Genomic DNA, 17,219 nt, shown 5'->3' with positions numbered 1-17,219 from the left:
TGATGTTATGAAATGGATAATTTATACAAATTGTAAACATCCAGGGAAACATGATCAGTCTGTGGTAGGTTACAGATGGCCTTCAATTCTTTCCTTTTCTCTTTGAGATTTGCTTTGTATCTGGATTGGTCATAGAGACTAATAAAAGTATATTAGTTACAAAGGAAGGATTCAGGGATTTCCAAATCTAGAGCATTAAAAAACCCTGTATCTTCTACTCAAAGATTCTTGAAACTTTGGCCTATTCAGAAACAGCTGTCAAGTAGCTGCCAAGTAATAAATTGAATTGTCCCAAGACCACCATGTAGGACAGATCTCATAAAGATGATCTGCTGGCTACTCTTAACTGAATATTGGCTTCTATTCATTCCCCTCTGAATATTAGACATGAATGTGAAGCCATCTTGTATCCTGAAGAAGATGGAAATGATAGCTTCAATCAGAAAGCCAAGCAGAAGAACAAGACAGCTATTCCCCATCTAATCTTGGCCACCAAATTGCAAAACACAATAAGGCTGTTGTTTTGAACTGTGAGCTTTGGAGTATTTTGTTATGGAGTAAGAACAACAAAATGTGCTGCCCCAACAACCAAAAAATGCACACAAAAACAGAATCTCTAAGTACAGTTGAATTAACTAGCATATTAAAATTACAACACAGAGTACTCATGAATCTTCAAAGATAAGAAATTTTCACTTCCTACTGATAAAGGTCAACTGTCACAGTACCCAGAAGTCTGTGCCTAAAAATGCAAACAGGATGAGCTTATGGCTTTTCACTGTGGAGTGACCTCAAGGTAAGAGTTACTGAGAAGTCTGTTCATAATTTTATATTCTTCTTCCAAGGAGATCCACTCATCAAGCTGTATAAAATTCAAACTTCATATAAAATCTTTTGCTGGAAAATACAAATCAATAATCATAAAATGCTTTTGGATATTCTCAGTAATCAGTCTTTTCTCCAAAAACATAATCAGAAGGACAGCTGTGTTTTTATAAACCTCTTTGACAGAACATTTCATATGTGATTGAAAATTAAACTGAAAATTACCCAAATGTTCTACAACAGAGGAATAATTAAATAAATTGTAAGTTATTAATTTAGGACATGATGTCATCTTTTAAAAAGAAGTCACAAAGTCCTTAATTATATGATAAATTGCATAATGTCTAATAGAAAAGATCATGTTGAAAGTTTACATGATGCAATGCATGCATTAATGATAAGAACTGGAAGGAAATTTGGAGAAATGAAACTGGTAGGTTGAGGTAATAGTCAGGAGATACAACTTTGCCCTTAGCTTCTTTCAAATTCTTCTTTCTAATCTAGTTACATCCTGTTACAGCCAATACTCAGAAACCAGTTTCTGATATTTATAAGATACATCCTGCAAAGGATGCAGCTAGACCAAGGGAACCACATAATACCCAAGCTAACAAGGCATGTCTGGCTATACAGTACCACTTCTTGCTTTGTTGTATGTAATGTGGAAAAACCAAATTGTCATTTGGAAGATAAACTCAGGATTTGGGGAAGTCTGACATCTTTCTGTTCTCCTATTGCCTCACCAGGGGCAAAGTAAGACCATTAGTAGCCAGGAAGTAAAAAAGCCAACATCGTTATCCTCTTACCTACCATCTTCACAGAAAGAGACACACATATTCTTCTCTCTCTCTCTCTCTCTCTCTCTCTCTCTCTCTCTCCTCTCTCTCTTACACACACACACACACACTCACACAAAGTTCCAATAGATACTTCTAAAGAAAAAAATGCACCATTTAAAACAAAATTTTGTATATTTATGGAGTGGTAGGACAGCAGGATCTATTTAGGTTTGTAAAAAGTGGTTCCCAATACCTACAGCCACTTCTTGACTGTTGAGAGTCATGTTTCCATCTGTGAAATAAGGAGCTCTCATTCATATGATGTTCATGGTTCCATTTAAAAAGAAGAGTTGCCAGGCATGGTAACATACACTTGCAATCTCAGTACATGGGAGGCTGAGGCAGTTAAGAGCTCCAGGCCAATCTGGGCTACACAGTGATTGAGATCTTATCAAAGGATCTCAATATATAACAGTTTTCCATGAAATAACAGTTTTCTGAGTATTTTTAAACCTCTTTAATCTTGTTTATTTTCCAATTTTAAATCACTAAGGCTTAGAAAATAACATTTTAAGTGACAGAAATAAATGTAGATAAGGGAAAACAATTGCTAGGTAGGCCAGATTCTGATACATAGCTCAGCGATGCCAGAGGAAGGGAGCTGAACGTTTATTCTCTTTCCCAATGTAGACTACAGTACAGCAAAGTGGCAGTAGTCCTCATCAGTGGGTGAAAGGCACGGAGGATGAGACATTGGCCAATGTAAATATTTCAGGTTTACCCAGACCAGTAAACATTCTGTACAGGCTCCACCTTTTGATTACCCAGTTGTGTCTTGATAAGCTCCTCAAGGTGGCCCCCAGGTTAGATTTCACTCTCAGGCTCTCTCTCCAGACTTCAACCTCTCTTCAACCTGTCCCCAGTCCTGACTTTATTTTAGGATATTAATGTATAGGTAAATTATATACATAATATCCAATTAATTCAGTCAAAATAATAAATCCCATGGACCCTGATAGACTGTACACAAGAAAACCCTTCAAATTGAAGACACAATGAGGATAAAATAATAGTAGTTTGAACAGGCAAACAATGAAGAGTTATTGGAAAAGCAAATACTACTGAGAGCATTTAACAAATCCTTTCTCCACATAAATATGATCCTAAGACTGTGCAGAAAAAGAAGCTATCTAAACAAATAAGCACTATAAAACACTTCTTAAAATGCAAAGCTTACTCTCAATGCCAAATCCTCTGTGAGGTCTAGTGTTTTGATGGCAGTAGAAAGGAAAGGTGGCTAACCATAGTAATTTGAATTTGTGGAGAGTCTGTCATCTTACACTTATGTTTATTAATCCTAGACATGTCTTAGAAGAGAAGCAGCCAATGTTCTTTGCACCATGTGCTGCTAAGACACAGATGTAGAAATATTATACAGCTCATATGAGGCTTGTACACAAAAGCTGTAAGTAGAAGGGAAAATTATTAGCTGCTAAAGGGGAAAATAGGTTCACATATAAACTATTGGCAAAATGTGACCTTCTCCTGTCCAGTCTCATTTAGAAAGTAGGTAACACCAGAGCAGTTATCCAAAACAAAGGACAGATTGCACCCAAAGGGCATGTGGGAGAATGTGGGCAGTGTTTGAGCCAGAAGGTAATGAGAAAGTGATTCAAGAAGAAAGTAATGTGTTGTACACATTTTCATAAAAGAAAGGGACTCAAGCAAACTTAGTTTAAAAGATCCAATGAGTTCACCTGTGCAGTCATGAACAACAAAAAGAACAAAGAAAAGCCAGTGCCTATATCCTACACACACAAACATACATGCAGCTACACACATTATATGCTCATCTAAAAACTTACAAGAAATAGCTACAGAAAAAAACACTTCTCCCATTAGCAAACAGTATGAAATTACAGCTCAAAACAATAAACACTGAAGAAAACACCCCAATGACACCAAAGAAATGAGAGGTCACCAAAAGACCTTTTGTATTAATCATCTCAACCAATGTACAGCTCACAACAACAAATCCTGGAAGAGAAAGGAAATTGTTGTCAAATTGCAAAAGGCAAGAGTGCATAGGTTAATCACAGGGAATTTTGAGTTGAGCAAACAGCCAGATTTAGCCCAAGATGTAAGAAATCAAGCAGTGCTGTTTGCATAAGAGGGCAGCTGAAGCAATGTATCAACACTCAGTACTCAGTCCAGGGAAAACATTTCCATGAGTACAGCATCAGATTCCTAAACCATTTCCAGCCACCCAGCCTAGAAACACGGTGCAATCCACTAATAAAATTTCACAAACACCAGGAAATACTTTACTGTCTTTCTTCTGTTTCAGGGAAAATGGATGTTCATAGGAGTAGACATGTGACAAATTCTAGCCAGCATCCATTCCAATGGGTCCAGTGGTCATTCCACATCATTGATGAGTATTTTCACTAACATTCTGCATCCAGAAAATGCCAATCCATGCCTGCCTAACTAATTAAGGGCCAAAGGCTACTTTCAGTCATTCAAGTAGAATACAAATATTCTGTTCTCCTCCAGCTTCCTTATCCTCTGACTATGGAGCCATCAAAACTCCATCAGCCAGATAGAGGCTGGGTAATAGGAGAGGTAAGGTAGGCAAGAGATGAAGCAGGCCATACCCACTTCTCAATTCCAGAATGGCTGTAGACCCATATGATGAGGAGAATTGATTAGGTAGACTCAACCTGTCCTCTTGGAAAGGAAGCAGGTTTTACATCTCATAGCAAATTAACAACCTTTTCTTGTGACAGAATCTCACCAAATTGAGCCTTGAAGTCAGTGTGTGGCCAGGACTGGCACTCATTTTCTCCTGCCTCAGCCTCCCTAGTGCTGGGATTTTAGTGCTGCAACCCCATGCCTGCCTTTTACTTTCTTCCCATTGACTCCTGTACTACCTCCCCTCCCCCTTAAAATGAAGGCACTTGCTTCACAGTGTGAGATATTTGATATGAAGCAATATTTTTCAAGATGAATTTTATTCAACTGTCTTCTTTCTTTTTCTGTTGCTGTGATAAAGTGCTCTGACAAAACAACTTGGGGGGAAAAGGATTTTTACCACAGTTCTCTGAAACAAACAAGAAAGCCTTTACAGAAACAGCAGCTTCCATGGGATTCCAAAGCTATTCAAGCTGACAATGAAGATGACCATGCCTACCTGATTAAACATCGAGCCTATATCATGTTTCTAAAACCAGAATTATTAGACAGTAAATAGGATAAAGTTTGCATTACTATCTGATACATGTAAACAAGTTAGGAACTTCTAGATCAAAAAGTATTTTCTTTTGAAATTTGTAAGTAGACTAAAGTGGATTCTCTATCTTTATGTGCCTGTCATTCAGGGAACTTTCTACCAGCATACCAAGCTCCTGGTGTAGATCAACCTCCCCACCATTAGGGTCTACAGCCTTTTGGAAGTTGGAAAGAAGATAAATCTTATTTCTATGCTTTCCTACAGTACCTGTCCCACCACACAGCCTCAAGTTGCTGGATTATTGATGACTCCACAGCCAAAGGATAAGGAAAGTGGAGAACAGAACAGAACATTTGTATTCTACTTCAATTTCAAGTTGCCTTTGAGGCCAGGCATGGTGCCCATCCCTTTCATCTAAGCACAAGGCAGAGGCATGTGAAGAGTTGAAGGACATCCTGGTCTCTACAGTGAGTTCCAAAACAGCCGGGGCTATGTAGAGAGACCCTATCTCAAACAAACAAACAAACAAACAAACAAAGTTATGTTTGGTCCACTAGTATAAATCTGGCTGATGTTTATCACTGCTAATGCTGATGCCACTGTGGTATGTGGTGTGTGTGTGTGTGTGTGTGTGTGTGTGTGTGTGTGTGTGTGTGTGTGTCCCCTATATGTCACCATACCCACATTTTGGGAGAGCCACAGAAGCTTTTCAGCAATGTTTGTGAAGTAGGTGAGGCATCCAATTCTTACGTCAACCACGCCTCTTGGACCTCTGATTGCTAGCAGAGAAACATTGGCCTTTCAGGAAGCCACATCCTCTAGGCTGGTATGAAAGAGCCATATCCTTCATCTCCCTTTCTCAGGACTGGGATTGCCTTCTGAAATTATTCTCACAAATTCCTCGTGTCTGTTTGCACTTGTAGTTTAGCTGCAGGTGGAATTCATTTTAAATGCTATAAAAATGTTTCCAGCTGGGATTTTTGCCAGATCCCTTTAAGGTATCTGAAATCAATTGTCCTAGACTCTGAGCTAATTTTTCCCCCTTTACATTTTGTTCCTGTGCAAAAATGATCACTGCTGATCAAAATTGGCTTTCTGGTAATTATCATCAAATACAAGAAAATGCATGATCACCATAGTTTAAGAAAGGTGTACCGTTATAGGAAAATTGTTCACAGTGCCACTCCGATGTGCCAATAAAGTTAAATCTTGAATCAAAGGGTAGACTCAGTGATTGGCTGACTATAAACAGACATAGATATGTTGGAGGACTGAGAAAGCTGGATAGAAAGAGACAGAAAGAGATAAGAAGGAGCTTGGGAAGATTTTTCAGGCTTTTCCATCTGGGAAATATGGAGAATGAGGTCAGCTGATCATTCCTCCTCTGTCCTTTGAATTTATCAGGTTTTTATCTCAATTTCTGACTCTGAAGTTTTTACTAATATTAGAAGAATTAAGGTAAATACACTAGTGTACCTTCATAAGCAATAGGATTCCATCACTAAATATAAGTAGTAAAGTAGTAGGAGCTAGATATGCTACATTTGCATAATGAAACATAAAATATCTATGTGCTTCTATACTCTGGGGAATTACTTTGTATGTAAGAATGATTTGGGGTACACAAATGAATGGTGTATGGTATGGTTTGACACCCAAGAATACGAAACAACATTAAGCATTTTTTTTTACATTTTTACTTTATTTTGTGTCTGTGTGTCTATGTGGTATGTGTATACACATATGAATTCATGCATGCAACTGCCCACATTCAGAAGACAATTTACTGGAGTAGGTTCTTTTTCTAGAGGAGCATGGGTCCTGAGGATTGATCTCAAGTTGTGAGGCTTAACAATAAGCACCCTTACCTACTGAGCCATCTCACTGGCCCAATAACATACTTTTTTAAAAATCCATGCATGGATATTAGGAAATATATTGAAGCTTACATTTGCTTGCTGTGTTTTTAGTATTTTTTAAGTCCTTCTGTTTGCACAATATTCCCAGCCTCTATTTTTCAATTTTGACAGCCTAAGACGTTGTAACTTCAACCCAAGTCTAAGTAGAAAACATATAATCAACCAATTATTTAATAACACCAACCTCTAAAAACATGAGTGAACAAGGGAGTTTTGTTATCCAGTAAGCAGATGATTTGTGACACTTTGTTTATACACAAGATGACAAAATAGATTGAAACATGAGCAGTATTCTAACACGTAAAAATTGTTCATCATATAAGTTCATAAGTAATGTGACAATAAGAAAGATTTAACCATTGTACTTCAAAAATTAGATTGCATTACTTATATTAATAGCAAATAATAGTTGTTACATTCCCCTGATTATTAAAACTATTCAAAAAGAGAATGACCAACTTAGTAAGATTGCAAACACTGATTAAAACTCCCTACTTCTGATTATAGAAGCATTAAGAGGTTTTCCCCATGACCCCAATATGTAGATCTAGAATTAAATCTATGCTATGCTTATCAAGGGAAAAATTTTCTCAAATGCACTTTAATATATGCCTCAATATCACTTCTGACATTAAAATAGTTTATTTTCTTGAAAATTGCAAAAAAGAAAACTATGAAGGGAAGTATATAAGCTTTACCTGTCATATATTTTCATAGTGTCAAAGAGGGTCATTTTTGAGCAATGTAGCCAAATCATAAAGTATTTCCTATGAATTCATTTAATAAGAAAACAAATTAAAATCCATTTCACAGAATCCACTGTAAATATTTAATAGTATGCACCAAACAAGGGAGAAATGTGAAAATGTTACTAGGAGAAGATGTAAATCACAATGTCACAGAGCTTTCCCAAGAGGAAAAAAGAATTAGAAGAAGTCCAGATTACCTGCTTGGTTCTCTTCCTGCTTCTCTTGGATTGTTGTCTGATTTGGCCTTGACTTTGGCTGTCTAATGCTCTCTCATCTGCTTTCTTGAGCTAGTGTTCCAGTAATTTCCCTGCTGTTACTTAGTCATTTCCTTCCCTGTTCCCTGCAGTGGGTTCTTCTCTATTATATACTTATTTAACTATTTCTAAAGTATATCTTACTTCTTTTCTTCTCATGCTCATGCTCCAGCTTTCTTCCTTATTCCAAATCTCAGCTTTTATAGGAAAAGTTTATTGGTATTTGAGTCTCACCTAAATCCTTCCCCTGAACTGCAGAACCTTGACATTCACCTGCAAGATGCCTTTCTGAGAATGCCTCTCACACTTGTGTGCACCTCCAAATAAACTTCAAACTACAGCTCTCCATACCACATTTCCACCATCACTCTGCCTTTGTTGACTGCTTTGCAATCTTCACATTCATTTCCAACTAAAATCTTAGAGCACCCTTAACCTCAACCTTCCTCATATATGAAAGCCATCAAGTCAACAAATCCAACTGCCTCAGTCTCTTTTTATTGATGCTGTGACTTCTGCTCTGGTTTAGTCTTTATTGTCCCCTTCTAGATTCCTCTTCCAATTACATTAGTTCCTCATTTTATTGTTTTTATTTTTTTCTTCTGTAAAGCATTCTATCCACTGCCCCAAGTGTAATTTTCCTGAAACACAAGTCTTGTGTCACCTGAAATCTATCCCTGCAACACTGGATAAATCACTCTAGACAAGATTGGCAATGAAACTTACAGGACATCATTCATTCTTCATTGACTTCTCTGTAACACACTCGCCCAACTTCTCCATTCTTGAAAAGTTCTCATATTTTTGTTCACTGACTCTGTTCTAGATGGGACTTGCCCTATTTCTTTGCCCTTTCCTATTCATTCTTGACTTTGGCTGTTGCTCTGTCAGAGGCACCAACTGGAAAAGACAAACACACCAATGCCAATTCCATATCCATATCTAACCCATGTACACTCTAACTCATAATTTGCCCAGTTACTTCCTTGTATGGAAGACCACAATATGTCAAAGTCCACCAGGCTCAACTCAAATCACCTAGAGTCATTCCCCCAAAACCTGTTGCTCCTGTCTTCCTATCTAAAGGAACAAATACACTATTACCTACCCAATATGATAGCAGTACTAGAAAGTGTGAGATCATCTAGAATCAATCTGATCCTTCCCTGCCCTTCAGGCATTCTCCTCAATCCACTAATTTCCATGCACTCCCATCATTAGTTTCACTTCTTTTGTGAAGGTTCTACGTTGTTCTCAAGAAACTGTTGCAACAAATTCCCCACTGCTCTTAATCTGAACCTTTGTTATGCAATAATATGTAATGGTGATATAACAATTAGTAATGTGTAGTAAAATGAGATGAAAAGTCCACACACATTTTTGTCACTTAGCATTCTGAATATCTATTTTAGGTAAAAACAGACTAAAATATACACACATAAACTTAAAGGTGTCCATTCCTGATAATAGGATCATGATTCTTAAACTAATTACAGTAAGCAGACAATACATTTATAATTTAAAAAATGTATTAATTTTTATAAAATGCTAAATATATCTTCTTTAAGAATATCCAACATCCTGGCCATGGGAGTTCATGAGACTTCTAAAACAATATAGGCTATTGATGTTGCCTTTGGTTGCCTCCCAAAGGTTGAAGATAAGTCTCTATTGCTGAAGATAGTGTACACAGATCTTGGAGAATCTGAGATGGATGGGACCTGAAAACCTCCTCTCTGGGGACTAGCTTTCATAGTACATGAAGTTTCCATGCAAGGTTCCAAGGGAGGGAAACAACCAACATTTGTTGTTGGTGTGATACCTGTGAAACACAACAAATACCAGCATTGCAAGACATCTCTAAGGGTTTCCTCACATCTTGACATTAACCAACAGCTCTCTAATTGGATTTAAAGCTCTCTCAACATGAGGGAAAACATGGCTGGTACTGTAAACTTAGTCAACTATCTGGGGCTAGTGAGGTCATTGATCTTAGAGGAAAACCTATTACCACCACTTTACTAAACCAGTACACTTCCTAACTACATTCTAAATACTTATCCATATACCCACAAATAAGTGTACCTCTCACCCTCATCAAAGAAACTTTGCTACAGATGGAAACCATTACGAAAAACAACTGTCCAAAATGCAGAACACAACTGATCATGGGTTGCCCTTCCCCAATTGGTACATCTACAACCAAACTCCTGTACCTAAGGTTCAAGGAACATCTCAGAAGTGGGGATAGAAAGATTATAAGAGCTAGGGGGCCAGGAAATCTGCTGTAAAATTGTGTTGCCTAAAAATGACAGGGAGGCTTCATCCACAATACCTCAACAATATGATGGCCTAAACAAGTCCTGAACAAGTACCAATAAACGGGCTAATATGGAAGCATAGGAAATCTCACATAAACAAAGAACCACAGACAGCTAAGGCGTACTAAGGGCTGAAGAAAGTTTTCTCCAGGGCTGAGTGCCCTAATTGGTTATCCAATACCAAGTGGTCAGTCTGAAATCATACATATGCAAGTAATGCTAAATGGACCAAGCCTAACGCATTTATATATAAAAATTAAAAATTAAAAGAATAATGTCCAAACATTTCAAAATACCTTGGTATGTCTCCTACCTTGTCCTCCCTCTGATGACCGTACTACCATACCCAGAAGTAGGCATTTCTCTAAAGCAATGGCTTCATTCTCATATTTCATTATAATTTTTATACTTTCTCTGTTACTTCTAATTCATAATAACTATTTTACTTCCTCTGTCCCCAGTGCTAAGTGAACTGCAGATAGTATAAATATTTAATGAATAAAAAATGGCTGCTGCCATTTGCCTCACAGAGACTTGCAGGGAATCCTCCCTGCCTTCAGGGAAAAGTGCACACTCCTTAGGCTGACCCTTGAAAAGCCTTCATATTTACAGACTGCCCGTCTCTTTTGCCATTTCCCTTTGTGCTTTTGCTTTCCTCTCCCCAAATACCCCATCCCAAGCTTAGTCAGCAGTGAGGAGTGGTGCTGTCTTTCTTAATCACTAATGTATTTCAAAATAGCTCAACTCTCAAACAGTATATGCTCAGAAATTATTTGTTGAATTAATGTTTGAATAAATTGCTTAACTTTTCCAGATAGAGTCTCCACTGTCCATATTGTCTAAAAGCTCTTCTCTCCAAGTTTTTACCTCTTTAATTTCCTCTCTCAAGTATACAAAGTTTTGTAAAGTTTGGTCAAATGGTAAGCATGAAATTTGGTATTTACTAGGCAAATTTAAAGTCTCTTCAGTTAAAAAAAATAGCACTTATTTGAATCCTTCAAGAATGCCTCTTTGATGTTATCTAAGTAAAAACTATTGGAGGTGGGAATGGGGGGTGTATTGGGGGAAGACTTGGGGGTGGGAGGAGGGAGGACAGGGGAATCCGTGGCTGATATGTAAAATTAAATTAACCATAAAATTAAAATATTTATTAAAAAAACTATTATCTGCCTCTCAGAAATAAATGAGGTAAAGCATTTAATGCAGTATTTGACATGTGTAAGTATTCTAGTAATGTTAGGCATTACTGTTAATATCATTATCATTATTACTATTAATTGAATTATAATAAAACTAAATGTCATTTAAAGGAAAAGTCAGTCAATCTCTTGCAACATCAACTAAGAAAGAAAGGAATTAATTTAAAATAAAGTTGTTCACCATGTTTTAAATATTGAAATGTTCCAAAAATATCAGAATTTCCAAAATGACAGGAGTGCCTCACTTTCCTTTAACCCAGAAAGATTATTTGATTCCAATTTCACCAACAAACTTGCCCATAACAGGAACAAACAGGAAGTCTGATTTTGGCTGGGGAAACAATATAGTATAAACATGTTGGAACACAGTTCCTCAGTATTTCATAAAACAAGACAAATATATCTCTGGCTCAGCAAATCTATTCCCAAAAACATTCTCTAGAGTAATTTTGAAGTTTGTAAGAGAATGTGATAGAGTAAATTACAGTTTTATTCATTATAACAAAATGAAGTTGTAGGAATTAATAGGTCATTCTGTAGAATCAACCTAGATTAATCTCAAAAGTATGTTAAGAGAAAAGAAAGAGTTAAAAATGAATGACTTTAATGTCTACATAAAATGCCTAAGCATCCAAGGCAATTCTATACATTTTCTGTAGATATGCTCACATGGCAGTGGAAAAAATAAAAACTTTTGAAAATTGTAAGACAAAAACATACTCTGCCGAGATCTGCACAAAAGATAGTATGATCCTTGAGCTTGGAGAAGAGTAGGTTTAAGGAACACTTTTTTCTTTTGTTTTTAATGTTATTCTTTTCTGAATTTGAGATTTAAATACACAAATCTGTGTGATAGCTATCTTCAAATATTCTATATTTTAGAGAAACATTTGAATTAATTTATTTCTATATTAGAAAAAGGAAATGTACAAAATTCCTCTATTGTTCCTGAAAAACAAACAACCACAACAACAAAAACAAAGAACCAAACCATCTCTTGATTAGAGATGAAAATATTTCTTTTTCTTCTGAGAAATCAGTCTTTAATTTATCCCTTATTTTGAAGCACTGTATACCTGTGAGCGAGATGGTCATGGTAATCAAGTGAGAACCCCAAGAGAAAGTCACTTTCTAGCTAAGTTGACCTATCTTTTCACCCATTTCCTATAGCCCTGTATGCTGGAGGCTTAGTTTTCCTCCTTGAGAGTTTGAGTGGGACAGGATGAAGGTTGGAGCTAGGTCTTGTTCTTGCAGTACTTGCTCTCCTTGCTATGCTTCTGGCTGCCCTGTAACTACCTTTTCTTTTGATGAACGATATAGTTCCCCTTTCTGCTTGCATATCCATTTCTCTTTATTTCCAACGGCCCAAGGAGTTACTATCACTCTTTAGACTGCCAAGCTTGAAAACTATGTCATTATTGTTCAATGTTCTTATAAAATGATTATATTCTGGTTGGGTTGGCTTGTTTGTTTGTTTTGTGAGTGTTGGGGGCTGGGGTAGGGGGGTGCATGTGTGTACTTATTTGGATAGACTGTTTGACTAGTGAGCTCTGGGAATCTGCCTGTCTCTGCATCCCCAAAGAGATTTTTATTGTGAAACAGGTTTCTGTGCTTTTACATTAAGCACTTTACCTACTAGGCCCAAATCAGTGACCACCAGATTCAGTGAGAAAAATTTGTCTCAAAATATAAGGCAGAAAATGATAAAGGCAGACTACCCACACCTGGCCTTCACATGTGTGTACATCTCCATGTGCATGTATATGCACTCCTCATTATCCATTCTTAAATTACCAGTCTGTTCTCATGAGTTTCTTTATATTCCTATTCTCTATGTCTCAGCTTAGCTGTATGCTAGCTCCAGATACATCTGCTAAGGCATGTAAGGCTCCTAAGACATCAGCCCCTGAGTCAGAATGCTTTGAACACTGTTATCTAGAAGTACAAGTCACTTTGAAGTTTCCACAGCCAATCCAATTTCGGTGATATCACCAAAATCTCCCACCAGCTCCTCCACAGAATATCCAACATTCCTACTTTCCAAATATACATGGAAAGTGCCATATTTTTATGTTGAGCATTCTTTCTATTTTAGAATTCAACAAACTTCAGTACTTATCATTCATTACTTTCTTGTTGCCAGTTACCATACAAACCATATTTTCATTTAATATGTTTGTAAATCCACCATTATTTTAATGCAAATAAATACTATAAAGGATAATTTATAACATCAACATGTTATAGTTGAGAATATATACATATGCAATGGATAGTCAATATCTATAAATGAATATTATTTAAAAAGTAATTTAACTACTTTCACCTGCTAAAATCTGTTGCTTATTCTGGTGGGGTTATTAAGATTGAGAATTTTCAAGTCATAAAAAACAAAATTTATCCCATAATAACGTGATATGTTAGGAAATAGTAACTTTCTAAGTTTGTTATTTCAGTGGTGTTGATTCTCTAGCCTGTATGTTACCTAAAATAATTTCATGAATGCAAAGTCTGGAAAATGCTGCCATGTATGCCATAATCTTCCCCTCTTTCTCTGGAGAGCCCAGCTTTGTCCATCCTTCTAGACCCAGTGAAAGGTCCACTACTTCCCTTCCCTCAGCATCCTCTGGAAGTTCATTACACTGTTATTGCCCCTTCTTAGGGCACTGGGTAAGCATCTTTTTGTTTTGCTTTTGAACGACTCTTACACAATTCACTTTTCTAACCTCCAGTGTCTTCAATTCAAAATAGAGACTTAGAGAAGCTGCTTCTTAATCCCATCATTGTCATTCTAATCATCATACTTTCTATGCAGTGGGATTAGCAATAGTGACTCCCTGAGCAGCCTTAGGTGTCCAATAGGTGAGCCCTTCCTCAATATGCATCTTCTGGGATAGATAAGACTTGCTGAGGCATTCTTGTAGCCTCCAGGCCTAGTCCTACTGGAAAGCCTAAAACATTCCTCAAAACCTTTATTAAACAAATAAATGACACTTTTTCCAGAAACCAGACCATAGGTCACTTTCAACTCAAAATAGTGGTTCTATTAGTGACTGTGCCCCATATATTCAGTATTTCTGAAGCATCACACCAGCTATATTTTCGTTCTGTTCTGTCATAACTCCTAAAAAATTCAAATTTACATGACATATCTCTTACAAAATATGTGTTGATACCTTCAGTGGTCACCAAATACCATAGGAAATGCTGTTCACATATAGCAGGGCATACCTGGGTCTTTTGAGAAAGGACTTACTAAATATTAAATAATCACATGTTCAAGTTCAATATAATTTTAAACTATATTTTGTCTTTCAAGTTAGCTAGTACCTGTAGATGTAAAATTACTTTTAGCAAGTTCTGGCTTAATAGTCTTACTTATTTCTAAGGCATAGACAGGTAAAAATATGTCCTGGCACCAAAACTACACAGAGAAACCCTGTCTCAAAAAACAAATATATACAAAAAATTAGCTACAGGGAAGGTGAGAAACTGGAATAAATAATGCATTTAAATGTTATGAATGAATTATAACTAAAGATTCCAAATCCATTGTAGAAATTAATACAACTTCACAATTTGTAGGCTAGGAAATTCTGAAAAAAAAAAGTCATTATGAGTTAAAGGAAACCTTGTAGTTAAATAAAGGAGGGCACAAAAAGATCACCACTAAGATCCAAATAACTTTAAAAACATGCTTAAAGTACATCACCATCTGCTCCTAAATATTACGATGTAGACACAATACCCTGGCACGGACAACTCAATATTAACCTGAAACTGGTCACAATGAATACAGATTCAAGTGTGCATTAAGGAATCAATGATACCTTAATAAATGGAAGGCATCATGATTTTTACTATATTCTTTTTGGTCATTTAATTGTGTAAAATCATAACATACCAAAACCATCCTAACTATTTATAAAGTTGAATAACACTGAATAAATTTACACAGTTGTAGAAACCATCTCCAGAATTAATTCATTATGCAAAACTAAAACTCTATACCCATAAAACAACTCCTGCTTCCTCTTTCTCCCAGACCCTGGCACCACCATTCCACTTTCTGTTTCTGTGAAAACTGACTGAATTACCTACCTCATGTAAGTGGAATAATATAATATATATTCCTCTCTTTGACAGTCTCTGAAGTTTAATTGACACTTGATTAAGATGAGGTTAAGTCACCTCTGTCAGTACTGCCTAGCATGTGTTAAGTACAATACAATCTATGTGGTACACTAAGTGCAGTTTACAGAAGAGGAAACTAAGCCTTCACAAATTGAAACACCATGCCATACTGGGTCAATCCAGCTTCACCAGTTTCCAAAGCTCAATCTTGTCAACACATCCAGATGCCTTTTGAAATAGTATTTTCAGAGGTTTTTAACCACATACACCCTGAGCCAAGTTAAAATGTTCTTCATTTTTTTTTACAATTTGCTTTTCGTGTTGTATATGTTCATCCTTTTAAAACAAACTATTTAAAACCATATCTCAAAGTGTTGTTCTTTGTCCCACAAGTTTGTTGAATAAGTTACCTCCCTGTTTTTTCAAGCAGGGCTTAGAAAAGAAGATTCAGCCCATTAGTTAATGCTTCTGAAAATCATGTAACTTCCCAGTGTGTAGCACGTATCAGCAGTGACAGGAATAATACATTTTAAAAGTTACACTTACATCTGCAGAAGTGAGTCCAAGTCTCTTCAGCTCAGGCACATGCCTGTCTCGGGGATCAGAAAGCACCTGCACTGCTCCTGACAGAGCTACCTGGGACTGGAATCCCTACCACTGTGACACTGATGCTGCCCAACCAGAAACCCTGGAAGGAAAAGGACTACAATACCCATAATTCAGGCTCCACACCCAAAACTATCCACTAAGGAGATGGCTAGAGTTTCACTCTAAGAAAATGGAAGTTGTGGGAAAAGCAATGAGGGGTTGGGTGAGGGTGGGGGTGGAGTCTGGGGAGGAGAGGAGAGGGTACATCTAAGAACAAACTGGACCTATGGCACTCTTTCCATAAAAGGAAATTAAAGAGTTTGCTGTTTGCCAAAAAGCTCAGAGTCCTTCAGTATTGGCAGGAAATGAAAATTCTTTGTGCAAACAAATCTTCTTGCAGCTGTGGAACCTGCCTGGCTGGATTCTCTTTCGGTGATTCAGAGGTGTGAGCACCTCTGTGCCTGGGGAAGCAAGTGAACAGAAAGGCAGAGGTGACGCCAGACACCCTCAGTGCCAGGCATCAGCACTTTCCTTATCACTCAGAGATGCTGCAGATGTGTGGAGATGTTTTCACCCTTTATTTTCCAAACTTTCTTTTTTTAAAAAAAAAAAAAAAAAAACACTACACTTACAAAGTGCTTTTAAAACTGTGAGTGAAATAAACCTCCTTTTCCGTTCTGGGGTCCATTTTTCCTCTTGCAAATTCCAGCATTTTTCCCAGTTGTTCAGAATTCAGGAGAAAAAAAATGAACAGGGAAAGTGCCGATTAATAAAACAATGTATTAACTGTTCTACTATGCAGAATTAGTAACAGGAAAGTTTTTAAGAATCTAAAACTAAGCAAAGTGTTTTACTCATTTTTTTTCCCGTACAACCTCTCTATCTAGGCCCTTTATACCTTGTGAGACACAACCCAGAAAATGATTTAAAAAGGTAACATGAAACTTCATCAAACCAAGCAGAGATGGCCAAAAAGAAAGTTTTCCATTCCCTGCTCTCCTCTCTCTGTCCCAGAGTTCTTTAATCTTCTGCCTTTGTAACTATGCTGTTGAAGCCACCTGGTCCAGCCAAAGGCCAGATGAATTTCCTCCTTGAGTCATCTGTTAATCCTGACTCCTGGATAACTTTCTTATATTTCATTTGTACTGCTTCCCAAAGAATGGCTCCCCATTTCCCCAACTCTGTCCATTTTGTCCTACAAGCTGTTCTGTTTCCTCAA

At 37.0% G+C, this 17,219-nt stretch overlaps 1 protein-coding gene across 1 annotated transcript in view; it reads right to left on the bottom strand.

Annotated features, from left to right (window-relative positions):
• Nucleotides 1–16,568, bottom strand: part of Macc1 (MET transcriptional regulator MACC1) — a 66,951-nt gene extending 50,383 nt beyond the window's left edge. Inside the window, exon 1 of the mRNA XM_037210920.1 lies at nt 15,959–16,568. The gene's annotated coding sequence lies outside the window, so the exon portion shown is untranslated. The remainder of the gene's footprint in view (nt 1–15,958) is intronic.
• Between the last annotated feature and the right edge of the window lie 651 nt (nt 16,569–17,219).

This window comes from Peromyscus leucopus, chromosome 14 (genome assembly GCF_004664715.2).
Source record: "Peromyscus leucopus breed LL Stock chromosome 14, UCI_PerLeu_2.1, whole genome shotgun sequence".
NCBI lineage: Eukaryota > Metazoa > Chordata > Mammalia > Rodentia > Cricetidae > Peromyscus > Peromyscus leucopus.
This window is presented reverse-complemented; position numbering and strand designations above follow the sequence as displayed.